At 39.3% G+C, this 18,330-nt stretch overlaps 1 long non-coding RNA gene across 1 annotated transcript; it reads right to left on the bottom strand.

Annotated features, from left to right (window-relative positions):
• Positions 1–15,505: 15,505 nt before the first annotated feature.
• LOC123974693 lies at positions 15,506–16,432 on the bottom strand. Its single transcript, XR_006825910.1, has 2 exons — positions 15,883–16,432; positions 15,506–15,789 (listed from the first exon to the last, which is right to left on the bottom strand). It is a non-coding gene; the product is annotated as an uncharacterized LOC123974693 (long non-coding RNA).
• Positions 16,433–18,330: the final 1,898 nt, after the last annotated feature.

The following is an 18,330-nucleotide window of genomic DNA, read 5'->3' as shown; positions in this document are numbered from 1 at the left end:
CTTAAGACTGGAAAGGGGCATGAACAGCTTGGCTCTGTCCAAAGACAACAAAAGCTGCCTTACAGACCTGTTTCTAAATTGTTATTTTTATCTAAAGTCCTAGAAAAAGCTGTTTTCAAACAATTAGTGGCTCAGCTGTTGTCACAGTTCTAGGGTGTGGGTATTGTTTTGCTTTGTACTTGTTCTGTCCCTGATATTAACTCCTTGTTTTACTTCCTGTTTCTGTGTCACATTGTCTTTATGTCATTATGCTTACCCCTCCAGGTGTATTTAGTTGGACTACTCCTTTCACTCGTTGCATGTTCATTGAACATGACATGAACTAATTTATCTGATGCTTTTATCAAAAGCGACTTACATGTCATAGGTCCCACGTCTCTGGAGCAACTAGGGGTTAAGTGTCTTGTTCAGGGACACATTGGTGGATACGTCACAGTAGGAATCTCTCACACCAAATCCTATCTACTGCGCCATCACCGCCCCTTACAAGGTGGTACATGACTGTCTTACTAGTGTTTCATCTGATGTCTCGTGTCTCTGGATCGTGTTGGACATATGGATTACTCAGCTGTTAGCGTATGGATTTACCATGCTTTGTTTTTGGACTACCAACCTTATCTCCACCTATAAGTTTCACCCATTTGTTTAAGAGATTCAGCAGTTAAGCTCTCCAGAGACTTTTGTATCCAACTCATCAGAGACTCAGCTGGTTAGCATCCTTCAGACTCAACTGATCAAAACTCCAGAGATGTTGCCATGCAGCTTATCAGAGATTAGCACTTCTGAGGTCCGGGCTGATTCCTGTTACCTGTTTGTAGGCTAGTCCATCTACATGCTCAACCTTGGTAATATCATCTGCAAAAACAATGTTCCACTGTTACGCCAGTGACACACAGCTCTTTATCTCAATTACACTGCTGAAGACTGGGGGCCTGTACCACGAAGCAGGATTTGAGCTTATCCAGGTAACTTCGGGGTTATCCCTGGGTTTTCAGTACCACGAAGGTGGTTTACTTCTTACCTGGGTAGATCGCCATGGTAACTTATGCTGAACGGCTAACCTGCTCCAGAGCAGTTTATGTTCCAGATAAGAGATCAACTCTATGAAAACGCCGCCTACTGACCCATGAGCTCTCTTGGAAAATGACATCACCATCTATAGGAAATCCCACAGACTGTTTTATAGGCTGCTTTATGTTTGCTGCTGTGATACGGAGAAGCTCTTGTAGGCTAAAGCGATATCATCCTACAGAGACTGATTAAAGTTAGGATATTGTTGCCTACAGATTTTTACAGTAAGCCTAGTTACTGCTTTGAAATGTGTTTAATATTTTTTATTTGCTCCCAGTACGTTTCACACAGCCTGTCGCAGCCGTTAAAATAAATGGTGAATATTATGGGCTAGATTTAAAAGATCGGATATATGATCCTACATCTCAAATTTGGCTTCGACGTACAACTGAACATGTGTATCGGAATTCAGCCTAAAAATACCGGGATATGATTTTTGGTCCATATCGCCCAGCCCTAGATGAGACTTGAATTTTATCAATGAGACAAATTTCTTGTATTGTTCAGGCTTATTTATAAGTCAATCAAGTTTTCTTTGGGATCTTACTGTTATCTCGAGAGCTGTTTTTTTAGATAAAGATCAGTGCAGTGACAGAAAAAAAAAAGAAGAGTATTTTAAGATCTAAATTAGAATCAGGCTGAGACAAGGAAGGCTATTTCTCACGACCTGAATTTAACTAGTATAAGAAAATGGTGAAAATCTCACATTTGTTCATTTTAGCACAACCAAAACAATACAGTTGTATGCCAAGATAATACAACATCAAGTTTATATGGAGGATCAGTTTATATTTTAAATTCCTTACGGATCCAGCATGTACATGATTTCTTCACACTATTCTTAACACATAAGCATCAGTGTTGGTGTTACGACCCCAGGGTCGTGTGTTTGAGTTGGGTTGTGTCTTCCTTCTCCCTCTCAGGTAGTGGCCCTTCCCCCCCATGCCTCAGCTGCATGAATGAGTGGCAGCAGGTGTGCCTGATCACCACTCAGTGCCTGGAGCATAAGAAGACTTGATTTTTTTCCACAGCAGTGGTCTGTTTCCCTTTCCACCTGTTGTGACCACACTGAGGACAACACCTGTGAGCAGACCACTGCCAGCCCATCAGCCCAGCGGACCAAGGCAGCCCGTTCAGCCAGTGGGTTGAACACCAGCATAGAGCTTCCGTGAGTCCATAAACAGTGTCTGGTCACCTCCGGTTCATTTAGTTTTGAATCTTGCTCCCTCAGTTACTTACCCAATGTTATTGTTGTCTTACCTTATTGGCTTGTTGTCTCCTTTTTTAGAGAGTAGTTTTGAGTTGGTTTTCCTTTGTTGAATATTGAATAAATACTCCTTAGTTTTCACATAACTCTGACTTCCTGTCCTCTTTTGCCCCAGTTTTATTTCAAATATTGTTGCTCCTCCTCCCCCTGAGCTTACCTTCCAGAGGAATGTAACAGTTGGGGAAATATTAAAGTTACTTATTACTCAAGTAATATTACCCGCAATGCCAATAATGAGCAAACCCACTTAAACAAGCTGAACACCTGCTCAGTGTTTAGTCTTGTTGATAGAAAGCAAAAGCCCCTGTATTCCCCCCACCACCACTGACTAAAAACTTGGAGAAAAAGGTTATCTGTCCACTTGAGTTCACCCTGTGATTGTGCTCTGACAGTAATAATTGCTCATATTCACTGACTCATGAAATGTGCTGTCTGCCCTCCAGCCACTGCTTTCCTACCTGTGGAATAATACAAAATATCATTGGGTGGTGTGGCATCCTTCATGCATTTTGTTCTGTGTGGTAAAAAGAGACGAGCTCAGGTCTGAGGGAGTTCACTGCAGCACAGCAACTGATAAGCTATTAATGATGAAGCTTTTTGTTTTTTACATTTTCAAACTGTCAATTGTGACCACTTTAACATGCATGCTCCTATGCCAGTCAAGATAATTCCCACAACAAAATATTTGTTGAAATTGCCTTTCAAAACAATTACAAATGATAGCTGACAAATATTGAGTGTTATTTTTTCATTTAGGGTCTTCTGATCTGCCACCACAGTGGTAAAGATTTGGCTAGTTCAACCCCAAAAACTACTTGGTTAGGGAAACATTGAATTAAAGGTGGCTAGTTTTGTTGTTGACTTTTGGTAGGAAATGGGAGTGAATATCAATTTGGGTTAAAGTCACTTGCTTTATCAACCTGTTCACCCACCTCTACCTCCTCCCCTGAGGTTCTTCCATAGACTCATCATTATTGGGAAGCATTATTCAAACCAAACCAAAATATACTGTTGGAAAAAACTTGAATTAAGTAAATCTTTTTTTACAGCTTTTCATATTTGGTTTTAAGTGTGACTGTCTCCAGAAAATGCATGTCTAGTTAACTTTCCCACTTCTGATAAAAAGCAGTATACAGCTTCTTCCCTAACCTGCCCCATGAGAAGCATCTGGCATTGTCTCACACACCGTGAATAAGACTGGCAAAGGCTGCTGAATGTTCTGGCAGGAACACGTTTTAACTTACTGGTTAAGTAGTCCAAACAAATCAAAAACTAAGACCAGCAAAGCAAGGTTATTTAACAGGTAAAAGTAAATACAACAAGCCCGCTGGCAAAAGAAACAATAATTCAGAATGTCAAGCAGATAAAAAACAAAACACAAATGGGCAGGGGTACAGGCAATCTGGCAACACTCAAATGACAATTTACTGACGCACACCACACACCCACAAGCAGGCAGGGAAATTAAACACAGGTGGGACACATCAGGTACTCAAAGGGATAACACAGACAGGAAACAAAGCTAGACAAGAACAGTGGCAGACAAACTTAAAAATAAAACAGGAAAAACTAAAAGTACAAAACTGGACTAGCTCTTCCTATGCTGTTTCCTCTCTAAAGCAGTGTTTAACCTGAACATTAGGACTGTCATGAAGGTATAATTTATTGTAGGACTATTGGACTAGACTACATTAGTTTTAGCTAGGTGGACTGAAAAAGCTGACAACTGAGCACGTTGTTTTTAAGCATTTGACCATATATTTTAATTCAGTTGATAGATAAATCACTGTGAAATAGTGATTGAATAACATGTGTTGTAAAGTTGCAGCACTGCAGGTCTTTTGGCTCTGGATAAGGCTCTTACTTCACTCATCCAGGCTTTCTGGTTTGGGAATGTCTTTGTCTTAGTGATCACCACATCATTAACACATTTGCAAGTGTATAATGTCACTGATGAATATTCCTGAAGACTGATCTCCTTGTGATGCATTCTCAATTTACTGAGATGGAGTTTTCTTTTTGTGGATAATCCTACAGTTTACATATAAAACTCGTCACATACACAAATTACTGCCGAAATAGGGCTTTACTTACTGTTTGGCAGCAACACCATGTCTAGAAGAAAACATCATGGTAAGCTTCAGTACATCGCCAAAACATCACATGTATAGTTCTTGGCCAAACGGGCACATGCTCCAAACATCCATGCCCCAAATGGGAAGCGAAGCTGTGGGCTCTGTAGGAGAAACAGTACTTTAATGAACACTGAATGACGACAGTCATTATGGTCGTTGGAGCCACCCATGCCAAGTGTGAACGACCATCTTTGGCATCCTCACCTTAGGCCAAAAATTAAAATTTGTAGCTTAATAGGGTATAATGCGGTACTTTCATCACTTCCCAGGAAACTAAATAAACATTTTTGGCATCAGGTGAGTATGCCAACGGTGGTCGTTCAGACTTGTTCTCATTCAAATCATAACTGTTATGTTACAACATCCAGGAGCACTAACGAACCAGTGGTATTGATCATCTTGATAACAACCCTGACAGAGGGTGAATAGCAAAGTTTCCCTACAAGTCAGTCAGAACTGAAGAAGTCTCTCTGATGGGGAACACAACATTTTCAACCAAGTCTAGTTGCCCTTGAAATTAACCTATGACCTGGATGACTGAGAACCTTCACAGACATCATTTAACCAGTTACCCAACACTAATTACTTAAATTTACATACATTTTAACACTACTAATAATTGTTAAACAATACAGTTTTCCTCATAATGCAGTGTAATAGTCGAGATGCTTTGACTGCAATTTTCTTTTTTCAAATTTTTTTTCTTAGAACCTTAATTGACAACATACAAACATTTTTGTAACTTTTCTTTAATTGAAATTTCTTTCTGTATTATAGAAAATTCTAAAGGGGTCACCGATTTGAGCCGCACTGTACATTTCTAAAGCCAAAGGTGTCAGAACTCTGAAACAGTAACCAAAAGCAGACTGGAGCCAATGGTGAAACTTAAGGGGTTTTATTAGTATTTGTGACAGACTGATAGAAATGGTGGGGAAGAAGGGGATCAGGGCTGGGTCCGGGAGGTCTGTTGCCATGGCAATTTACGCTGCATCTCTAAACTGCTTCGAGCAGGTTTTGTTCATGGTTAACTTGAGGTTACCCTGCAGACTAAAGACCACATCTGTACTCAGTGTTGATGATGAATAGTAGGATATTAATACACACTACTTCATAAAATGTTTAGATTTCATCCTGACGTGTTGCACTGCGGTTGCAATGAAGTTGTGAACACAACAGCATTACATTCAGAGAGCGAGCACTGCAGCCTCTGTGATTTTAGAGAGAAATCTTAATTAACGCGATAGTTTCTTTGATGTAGCCAATCTGTAGACTATAATTGAATTCTCCTAAGTGTTTTCACATATTTAGATTATTTTACGTGTCCAAGAAATAGGGAGCCAGTGTCAGGGTTAAAAGAAACTCCTAGATGAAAGTGTGAAATTTACGAGAAGAAAAATCGGAAATTCCCTGAAATTAATGTCATAAAAATCGAAGATCACTCTGTTTTCTTCTGAATACACCCAATCCAAGGCAAAGTCTCTAAGGTGTGTGGTTGTGGGCTAAACTCAGGAGTATTTCCTCACTACTAAATCCGATTGCAAAGTTTAATATAACTTTCCAGGGCATGCATAATACACGGCAGACGTGTATGTGTGTGATGTTGCAGCCTTGCAAAATGAAGTTTCTCTCATAAATGTGTGACTATAATGTCGGAGAATATTCCAGTTTTTTACTTGTAGATTAATCTTGAAAATTAAATTCTGTCTCGGATTATTACCCCTCTCCTCCGCTGGCTCCTTTTTTTTTTTTCTATTACAATGGACCTTATGTGCAGTTGTACCTTTACATCTTAATCATATTACACATAAAAGAAGAGCCCATAAAATACATAGGAGATTTGAACTACAAGAAGAACACTGTGAAGATAATTAGGCTACAAATTTACTCAATGCGATGCCAACAAGCCTCCCTGGCCACGATATTAGATTTAGCTGTTAACTCGTCTTTACATTCATAATTTCCTGACACTACCAACGTGCATAACACGGACTCAACTTACTTACATCTTATCCACCTTCATAGTACCGTTTAACTCCAGTGTAGGCAGTCAGTTTGTCAAGTGAGTTTGCCTGATAACCCCGAGTTAACTCTGAGTAGGTTGAACTCTCTTCGTAGTACAGGCCACAGGAGAGCATGAAAAAGAAAACACAGACAAAAACAAAACCCACCAAGCACACAGCAAATGCCCAAAAAGGCAAGAAATAAACAAAAGCCACTCATGCACACACACACACACCGTCACCAGCCAGGGTCATGGTCAGGAGGTCCTGAAAAAAGGAGCATATATCAGATGAAGGGCAAGTTGGATAGAGGAGGGCAAAAGGTGTTAGGAGTTAAGCATATTTCTGTAGGTTGATGTGGAAAGTGTAAAAAGCCATGAAATGCTTAACTTTAGATAAATCTCCCGGTCCAGATTGGCTAACAAGTGATTTCTATACACATTTTTGAAATATCTCAAAGTCCTTATTTTCCATATGTTAAAAGAAATATCTGAAACCGATACACTCCCAATTACTATAAAGCAAAGGATCATCACTGTCATCTCCAAAACAAAATTAATTTGCAATTTTAGACCTATAACTTTGCTCGCGTCAAAAGTGACAAATGATTTTTTAGTTTCTATATCTTGGCAATAAATTAATTTCATCATTCAGTATTCCAGATATTCCTCAATTAACTTGTTTTTGATCATCACAAATCATTGTTTTTTATTTTTACTTTTTGAATAAAAATCATTTATCACTACCCTTTCTAATTCACAACATGGGTCAAAAATACCCGTATTCTTTTCCTGTGCTATTTCATGCATGGCGGAGTGTTTCTTTGAAATATATTTTGAAATCATTTTATTTCATTATTTAATATTGCAAGTACTCAAATATCTTGTTTTTCGATAACCACGTACCATTATTTTTATATGGGAAGTCGAAATTTCCAAGTTCAAAGTCAGAAATTTCAAAGGGAACACCCCCTTAAGTCGTATTTCCAATTTGGAAAGTCGGGACAACCACACGTAGTGTAGCTAACAATGGCTAACCTGGTTAGTTAACTTAGTAAACAATGACTGGCCAAGCGTGGTTTTCTCATTTGTAACTGGAACACCGTCAACTTGGATGTGACGTCATTCCCAGCTCCAACCTCCAACTTCTGAGGTAAATGGAACGCAGCATTATATAGTGGTGTTGTTGATGTGGTGTCTGTAAATATTGATTTTGTGTGGGAAATGTGTAGAATTTTACAATACTTACCTTTTACAGGCCATTTTCTCAAAATTACTTTTTCTTCATACTCTGCCTGAAATCTTCACTTACATACACCAACTTTCCAGGGTTTGTTCATGTAACATTCAAAGCCTAAATTTTATAACATTTTATTCCCAAAAATATGTCTGTTGACAGTGTTTTTTGATTTAAAAAGGATATCCAAAATCCGCTCAATAAAAACAAATGAGTATAATGTGTCCACAAAGTAAAACAATAATTTTGAACCTGACTTGATCCAGTGTTCTTGATGCAAATTAGCACATATTTTGTTATATACTGCCTCATTTGTATATTTGAACATAATATTTCAGAAAACGCGTAATACAAAAAACTGTCTTAATGTAAGTAGTCAACTATGAAAGTTTCATGGTGATATCTATTTGTTAAATTATTTACGCTATTCACCTGCAGTGTCTCGCCTATAATGACAACAGCTTTATCTCCAAAATAAATCTCTTGGACAGTGGCAACTTCTATTGTAAGTCTCCCAGCAGCTTTTCTCTGAATAATTTTCACTGAACTATTTGAACTATTTTCTCTTTCTCTCTTATTAACTGCCACAGTGCAATGGAGATGAAAATATCCAACCTTAGCAAATCTCTCCCCCATTTATCCATATGTTCAGGCGCATTAAAGTCAGCCATCTTTTTTCCAACTCTAACCTATGATCCTAGAACACTCAATCAATGTGTAGTGCCAGTTTTCTAAGAAGATACGAGCCTGCTATGTCAGTTGCCTGGGAACTACTTAGAAATTCTTATTCAAATTATTTGATCTGACAGGCCACATCAAGGATTGACTTTTTTTCCTGTCCTGTCCCAGTACCATGATGAATCGTGAAATTGACTCCCACCCTGCTGGAGTCCCACAAAACTATGTTAACCCACAGGATTTCTTGAAAAACGCCAACCTCTATCAGGAATCTGCTCTCTATAAGATGATGAAATGTTATCATAGACATTTTTTCTTTGGCGCAATGAATGAATCCAGACTCAGCAAAACAATCATTTAAAGGTTATTACAAAGTCTACACTCACTGGGCACTTTATTGGATCCACCTTTGCCTCAGAACTGCCTTGTGCACAGGCACCTTTTTCCAGAAAAAACACCTAAAATAACATACCCAAAATGAATCAGGAATAACTTCTCAACCATTTGGCATAGATGCATAATTCTGGTCTCCTTTGAAAAGTCAGAAGCTAAGGAATATAAATCCATTGTATATTAATATATATATATTTTACCATTACAGACTACATGGAGATGCAATAAATATATTAATATATTTTCATCCCCTCCTGGTAAAAACCCCTATTTTTTTAATGCAATAAACCATCAAAACCATCATAAGATAGTTTATAATGCAATTGAATATCTTCTAATACACCTAGAATTCAATTGTAACTGTAAATCTGATGAAAATAAATTAAAATACAACAGTTATCATACAACATTTTCAAAATATACCAGGCGAATGTCCATATTTTGGCAATATTTACTGTTAAAATGTAGATATTTTTAAAACACTTTTTCTGTCCATACAACCAAGTTCCAAATGACAAAACATTGAAATATTGATAAAAACAGTGAGTATTCATCAACATTCCTGTTACCAAAAGCACACTCATGCTTTACAGGCCTTTAGATTGATGGGGGGGAATCAATCGATCGGCTTGAGCAGACCTTTCATTTGGTACCCTGCATGTCTATGTATCTCCAACAGGTCGGCCACAAAATGGCAAAAAACACTGTGTGTTCTCAAGCGGCATGTTTCCTCTCTGCAGAAATGTCGAGAGCAGGCAGACAGCTCACAGGTATTGCGCAATAATCAAGATGGTGCTCGCTTAGACTCGGAGCAACAACATCGGCGGGTTTTGGAGTTAAAACGGCGAAAACATTTTTTTTCAATCAGTACTTTCGCCCACAGCATGGTTGCCCCTGGTAGCGGGGGCGTATGTTTTCAACAGGTTAGTTTTTTGTGGCATACTTTCAACAAGATGTTGTTTAAAGTATTCCTCAGAGACTTTGGTCCATATTGACATGATAGTAGGCTTGGGTATTGTTTAAAATTTTACGATACCAGTACCCTTAAAGTCATACCGATACCAATTGAGTACTTCATTTGATACCTTGCATAAAATGTCACCTGTTGAAGCCATAGTAGTTGATTGGTAGCTTATCATTATTTTTATTGTTGTTATGGACAAGCAAGGTATCTCTGTTTTATTTCTCTTGTTTCAAATAACTGCTACATAAAAAGTAATGGTAAATTGTATCAGATCGCTCCTCATCCTAATTAGGTCATCCTCACTGGTAGTATTAGCCTACTACTATTTGAATGAGAGAGGAGGAGTGAAATAGTTTAGTGACCAAATAAGTTGTGGGAAACAAATTTAAGGTCCTATATTTTTGATATGTGCGTTGAAAGTAAACAATGGAAGATTATTTTATTAACTTTCGATCAATAAACTGAATTGAAAGATCTCCGCGAGTGCTTTTTCCTTTATTGGTGACTGTAAAATAGACTGTATATAAAAATGGACGTAGCGTCCGTGACTTCACCAATTGGTTTCTGAAGAGCCGTTTTGAAGCTCAAAATTAGCGGAGCTGGCCGGCGCCATCTTGGCAGCGCGTCACTCCCGGATAACCAAAAACGGGCAAAGAGGCAGGTTGTGGGTGGAGCTGAGGTGACGTGTTGCTGAAACCACTCCCGTAATATGCTAGCAGTAGAGTCCTCAGTTACATGATGGAAGCTGTATATCTTGTAAAACGTTAGCCATGGCTGTTATCACGTTAATTAATTCCCCACACTGCTATTGAGTAACGTTGCTGCTGTCAGCAGGGCTGTGTGGGATTATTGTCTGGAATAAGACACTTGTGAGAGAAAGGTACTTTTTTTTGTCATAAAATTCTTAAAAAATTCTAAAATCTGCTACTCAAAGCTTAAACTTTGAGTCTAAAATAACATTGCTAGTCTTGGCTACTGGACATTTGACAGCTGATATAAAATTGTCTGTCTTAAAAGGACAACACAAAAACATTTAAAGAGTCTCCCTTGTTCCATTTTCTCCCACGTATGTGACATAATAGTGCTGTCAACATTAAAACACAGAGGCATCTTTTAGAGGACCATCTCGAAAAAATAGAATACTGAGGAAAAGTTCATTGTGAGCATCAGAACCAGACTGAGAGAGTTAATTAGCTGATTAGAGAGCTCTTCTCCAGCTTTTTCTGTATAATTTGTAATACAGAAATGTATTTTTATACATTTTGAGATAGTGGAGTTTTTATTTCCATGAGCTGTAAACAGTAATCATCAAGATGAAAGCAAAAAGGGTTTGAAATGCTTCACTTTGTGTAACGAATCTAGAATATATCAAAGATTCACTTTTTGAATTAAGTTACGTTAGAAAATTAACTTTACAATATTATATTTATTAAAGAATCATCTGTATTTACTTTATATTTTTTATCACCTGAAGAATTTATTACACATTTTCCTCCCAGTCACACTGTGCTCAGATGTCCCACCTGGTGCCAGAGAGCTGCAGAGACCTGGAGTCCTCATTTTGCTGATGGGGTGGACTGACGTGGAAAGGCCTTCTCTCCTTCTGTTCACTTTGACTTTTAAATTGTCCATATTTGTATCATAGGTCCATTTAAAAAAAGACATGGTTTATGGTTCACTTGTAATAAATTCTCTATATATATTAGCACTCCCTGTCTTTACTACTCACTGAAAAGCTAATCGTATACCACAGATAACACATGAAACATTAAAGCTGAACTCTAAAGAACATCAGTCTAGTATAGGTTAAAAAGTGAAAGTACTCCCAACATGTTTCACATGAAATGTTGAAAAGTAATTATGCAGTGTATTTCTGTGTGTGCAGGAGTATTTTTACTTTCTACCTTATACTTTAAGATAAATAAGGAGCCATACACCCAGTACCCATATACTGTATAACAGAGCCTGAAGTTTCTGAAGAGTGCCTTGTTTGCTGCTCTGATATCTGCTCTTATAAGTCTAGTTTAGACACAGAATAATGTGGACACATCCAAACCATCCTGTGGGTAAGTGCTGAAACAAAGAATGATCTGGACAGAGTAATTATGAATCCCACTAGGTGTTTTTTATTGTGACCTTGCAAACTCTGAGCTGACCGAATGCACATGTAGTAAAAAGGTGAGTCTATACAATGTAAACCACACACAAGACCTTCTCAGAGGTCGCAATAAATGACACCTCCTACAGGGCTTCAAAACTATGCAGTGTGCAGATAATTCTTTGTTTTTCACTGCAGAGTAACTTCTCAGTCAATGTCACATTTGTCTCTTAAATATCAAAATAAAACAGTATATAACATCAACCTTTCATTTTTTACTTTCTACTAACATGTAAAATGTTAGCCTATAAATAACATCTTAATATTTTCATTTACAGCTGTTAACAATATATTATAGTTAAGTTTAGATCACACTATTTAAAATTAAAATATGAAAGTGATGATGAATGATTTTATTATGTATAATTACTTTGATACACTTTATAACAAAGTCTTCCTAATACAAATGCAATAGTTTAATAAATTAAACCCTTGTCTTGCATTCATGAAAACATCAATATTAAAAGGTTACAAATGTAAAAGTAGTTTTGTATGACTTGAAATGTGTTGAGTTATTATAATGATAGAATCTGTAGATAAGAACCCAGTGTCATAATTTCACATCAGTAGTGTTCAGGTGTTGTGAGTAAAAACAAAAGCAGGAGCTGAAGAGCTGGAAGCCGGAGCTGTTCTCTCCTGAAGAGCTGGACACCGCAAATCACATCTGGAGGGTTCTGCAATCAGCTCCTCTAGCACCTGTAAAGACAACAATGGGTAGAGAGTTAAGCAGCTTCTTCCAAAGAGCCATTAACCTACTTTAAATATACAGTTTTCTGCTGTATGACTACTCAAGTCCGATCTTATTGAATGTTTATTATAAGGATCTTATTTTATATTTGTTATTGAACTGTATCGATGTACCAATCAAACTCAGAGGCGGCTCTCACACACCTAAATTCTCGCCTTAACTAAACCATCACCCTAGTTACAGCCCAGCTACCTGTCTGCAGACATAATGCGCATTATATGCTGACAAAAAAGGTGGATGAAAATCTCTGCAGGTAGCCTACAACAGCTGTTCGGGCCGAATTATGCATCCACCTCTTAAGCTTATCAGAAACGTCGCTGATCAAACGCAGTTATCGCTTCAGAGTGTTTGCTGAATCTCAAGGATGTGTAATAACTTATTGATGACTCTAAACTGCATTTAATATGTACTTAGAATCAATCATCCCCACTGATGAACCCCACAAAGACTAGTATAACGTTATCGTTTTTAAACAGTAACGTTACACTTGGAGATGCACGGCCCTCCTCGAGAGAGACAGCTAGCTCAAATAGTGGCATCGGTGCTCCACGGTGTGACAGTTTCAGGCAGAACTCCGCAGCCGCTCCCCCCTCGGCTCTCTGCCTTTAAACCCTTCGTGTCCATCGGGATCAGGTGCAGCCACTTATAATAGTATCTGACTAGTATCTAACTGAACAGTGACTCAGTTACAGGACGTAGCTAAATCTCACATCGCCCGTTAGTAAAAGTTACCGTTAACATAACGGCAGCTAACAGCTGAGCCCTTACTTACAACTTCACACAGACACCTTGTCTTCAAAGCATTATCACCCTAATGTCTAACACTAAGGTTAATCTAATAATGTTACATTTTGGCTTCTCTCTTCTTGCTGACTTGTCTTTGACTCATTAAAAGCTGCGGTTAGAACACGCTAACTTACTTACTTACACTAACTTAGCAGCTTGGGGCTGCTCGTATCTGGCTAATTAGCGTAATGAGCTAACGTTAGGCTAACAAGCTATATGCCGACAGCGATCTTAACTTTTTTATATACAGTCTATGTACCTAACACATAAATAAAATACAGGAATTTCACTCACCAAGTAGAACACAGATTTCCTGAAGGTTCACTCTCCAATGAACTGCACAGCCTGCCATCCGGTCTGCACGTAGAAATGTCCAAAGGCTCCGACAGGCTGAGCGTCAGAGCTCCGTGTAGCTGAGTGAGGCTAACAGACGGCGGACCGAGTGCTAGGAGTGGCGGCGGCTAGTGGCGCCTGTCAATCAAAGAGGCCACGCCCCTAATAATACAGAACTTTAAGGCTTTATTTATTTATTTATTTAATTAAAAATAAATTCACCCCCCTCACAGTTGTCACGAAGGGCAAAATTAGGGATATACATTAAAACTATTTTTTGAACCAGGCTGTAAACATGTTTTATTCTGCTGTAAAGTTGGGCATTTTAACATGGGGGTCAATGGAGATTGACTCCCTTCTGCAGCCAGCCTCAAGCGGCCACTCGATGAATTGCAGTTTCAGATACTTCCGCATTGGTATCAGAAGTGAGAGCCGGAGGTTGCCGCTTGGATGGAACGCAGCAATTGATCGGTGACAAGTGATGTGAATAGCAAATAAAAATGTACAGAGAAGTATTAAATGATACCAGAAGATGAAACAAACGGAAAGCCAAGCTTGTGGTGATAAACTTAAACGAACATGCCTGAGACTGCAGCTGTTAAAATAACGCTTGGACTCTGCGCGCACACCTTTTTTTAAACAGTTTATGGTGCAGGCACATAAGGAAAAAAAAGGCATGCTCTTCTTTCTTTCGGTGTGTTGCTTGCGTGTTTGGTTGCAAGCAAAACCATACAAATGCTCATTTTTTGCCGCAATCCGGTTACAAAAAGTAGGCCTAGGTATCGTTTAAAGTACTGGTTTGATTGGAGACGTTTCGGTTCCGTGTAGCGATACCCATCCCTACATGATAGCATCACGCAGTTGCTGCAGATTTGTTGGCTGTACATCCAACTTGTGAATCTCCTGTTCACCACATCCCAAAGCTGCTCTATTGGATTGAGATGTGGTGACTGTGGAGGCCATTGGAGTACAGTGAACTCATTGCCATGTTCAAGAAACCACTTTGAGATGATTTGAGCTTTGTGACATGGTGTATTATCCTGCTGGAAGTAGCCATCAGAAGATGGGTACACTGTGGTCATAAAGGGATGGACATGGTCAGCAACAATGCTCAGGTAGGTTGCATTGAAACAATGCTCAATTGGTACTAAGGGGCCCAAAGTTTGCCAAGAAAATATCCCTCACACCACCACCACCAGCCTAAACCGTTGTGTTCAGAGATGGTATTTGCATACCTTGGTTGTAAGGAGTGGTTATTTGAGTTACTGTTGCCTTTCTGTCATCTTGATCCAGTCTACCCTTTCATTTTCATCCACAAAACTGCCGCTCACTGGATATTTTCTCTTTTTCGGACCATTCTCTGTAAACCCTAGAGATGGTTGGGCCTGTCTGGCCCCAAAAACCATGCCACATTTAATATCACTTAAATCCCCTTTCTTCCCCATTCTGATGCTCTGTTTGAGCTTAAGCAAGTTTCGACCACATCTGCATGCCTAAATGCATTGAGTTGCCATGTGATTGGTTATTTGTGTTAACAAGCAATTGAACAGGTGTACCTAATAAAGTGGCCAATCAGTGTATATATTGTTACAGTAAGAGGTGTACAATGGTTGGCCAGATTGGTAACTCAAAAAGTTGTCAGTATGATAAATAGGACACACAAAAGTGATAATACTTCAAAGGGTAATTTAACACTGATGTGACGATTGGAGACAGAATGGACCCAAACGCAACGCTGAGGGTTTCAAAAGAGGTTTATTGAGGGAAAAGGGGGACGAGGAGGGACGGGAGGAAAGAAGGGCAATGGCAGACAAGGACGCGGGGGACCGAGTAGCTGGAGGAGCGGAAGGGGCTTAGGCTGGAGGTTCGAGGGAGGCTGGCAGACGTGGAGGAGAGGATGCGGTGGCTGGCGGCCCAGCAGGTGCAATGGGGGAAACCGGAGGGCGTCGTGGAGGCGGCGAGAGGAGGAGGCTGGCGAGCAAGCCCGGCTGGCCGAACGGGGAGGCAGAGGTGAGTGAACCTGGCGGGAGGAAACAGACAGACTGAGTTAGCAGGTGATGAGGAGGAGAGACAAAGGGAAATTTCATAAAATGCCAGAACGAAGCGGTGACACCAAGTCAGGAGCTGCGAGCGATGATGGAGTGGAAAAGCCGGGGTAGAAATATTGGTCGTGATGAGGTTGATGGCTGGCAGGTGCGGCGGCCGGGGATGGAGGTTAACGAGGAGCAGGTGTGGGTAGCTAGCTGGGCTCCGGAGCGGAGAGGGGGAGAGCACAGAGAGAGAGAGAGAGAGAAGGCACAGGAGAAACCAGAATGCGAGGGAAAGGAGAAACAGGACACTCACCAACAACCGGGCTGTCACCGCGACAACTGACTTAAATAGGCAGTCAGATTGCTACTTCATTGCACACCATGGCTGAATCCTACTGTTCAACGAAATGATGTACTCGTCGAGGTGTTTCCTTGCCCACAAAATCTCATGAACCCACTTACCGCGGGTCCGTTCCCTTGCTCTACGTGCTTCAGCCTTCTCTTCATGCAGAGCAAGGGCCAGTCCAAGTAGGCCTACCCTACTATGTGGTGACATTTTTACATTCGGTAAAATAAGGGAGCCTACAACACACATCACTTCCACGGATATTATGTATCATAGCAACCAAAGCGTCTCAGCTGAAAAAACGCTTTGGTGGACACAAGCCCTTAGGAGTGGTGTATGACATCATCATAACATCACATGGGACAGTTGTGATGTCAACAGTGAAACAGCTGACTGAATGAACATCAGAAACAGCTGTTAGCTGTCTGTGAACACTAGACCAAATCCACTCACAGAATCCACTGTGACCAGTAAGAAGAGGTCAGAGGACATCGACTCAGTGGATGACCAGAGAAAGATCAAGGAGGTCTGACACCAGAGACCGTCTTTGAACAGAAACACCCATATACAGCCACCTGTTATCATGTGAATGCAGTTCTATACTTAATTCATGTAATACAAGGGTGTCACTTTGTGTTGAAAAGTAGTGGGGACATAAGGGTTCAGATTAGGGGTGCGATGACACTTAGCTCATGAGACATGACGATGCACAATATTGGGTTCACAAGAACGAGAAGATATTTTTAAGAAATATTCAATGCTAAAATATATGAGTGTGGGATTTAAGGGTCCTCCCCCAGAAAATTGAAAATTTGAGCATTAAAAACACAACAATTTCCTGCATTCTGGGGAGATTTTTTGCACCAATTTATGGTGGAAATGTCTTTATTTATATGAATGGAAACACAAAATTCAGGTGGCTGGTGACAATTCAAAATATAAAAATATAATGGAATATAATACAGTAATCAGTAGCAATTTTTTTTTGCTTAACTTACTTTTTTTGGACAATGCACATTTGTTTCTTCTATATTAACATTTCATGTTTTCTTATTGTGCAAATAAACCTTTCTCAAAGCATTTTCACTTATTTAACATGTATTGTTGCAAGCAATTTTAAAAACATTTTTAACAATCGCTTTCAAAAAGTGATGGGGACAAAATCAACCATTTCAAAATGTAGTTGGAACATGTCTCCAGCGTCCCCAGTGTAAATGACACCTATTATATGTAACTACTGAGCCATCTTCACATTGCTATTTTTTTTGTTGTATAAAGCCTCACTACAGTACGTTATTGAACTTACACCTAAAAAAGAGTAAACATCTTAAAAGTTATATATATATATATATGTGTGTGTGTTTGAGGTCCCATGAAGACTTGTGAAGAATTGTGAATTTGGACAGCCCTTCGCACTAAAGTCACTCCATACTTCACTCATTCACTACTCCCCCATATAATATATACACAGCAATTTACTCAGTAGTAAGTAGAAAATTGAGATTTTGAGATGTATATTTTTATTTATCTTTTGCTTATTTTCTGCACCTTTAAATAACCAGGATCCTTTGTTGATTCCTCAGTATGTATAATCCTAGGATGTACTGATAAAAACATTAAGTAAAAACAGCATTATCTCCAAAATAGATCTCTTGGAAACACATGAGTGTGACTCAGCTAATGGCTCATCGTTTAACATGACGCCTTCAAGCATTTTTGTCCTTTGCCTAAAAACGATAGATGGAATGATTAAAGCCAGAAACCACCATGTAGCATCACAACCTTTGTTCTGTTTTCTGCAGTCTTCTATTGAGAGTCTCCCAGCAGCTTTTCTTTGTGAATAATTTCCACTGAACTATTTGAACTATTTTCTGTTTCTCTCTTGTTAACTGTGCAAGCGCAATGGAGATGAAAATACCCAACATTAGCAAATCTCTCCCCTATTTATCCATATGTTCAGGCACATTAAAGTCAGCCATTATTCTTTTCTCAAGCCATTAAACTGTTTTCCAACTCTAACCTATGATCCTATCTGTGATGTGCATAACTCCATTCTACAGCTGATTTTCATGCTGTTTGTAATGAGGGGACGTGTAGAGACAGACAGACAGCTCTGTTTTGCTAACAGGCCCAGCGGTAACAAGCACTATGCTAATCACAGTCCTAATGAAAGCGTATCTCCAGG

This window comes from Micropterus dolomieu, linkage group LG01, assembly GCF_021292245.1.
Source record: "Micropterus dolomieu isolate WLL.071019.BEF.003 ecotype Adirondacks linkage group LG01, ASM2129224v1, whole genome shotgun sequence".
Lineage (NCBI taxonomy): Eukaryota > Metazoa > Chordata > Actinopteri > Centrarchiformes > Centrarchidae > Micropterus > Micropterus dolomieu.
Note: the sequence above shows the minus strand (reverse complement) of the source record. Positions and strands in the feature narration are given on the sequence as shown.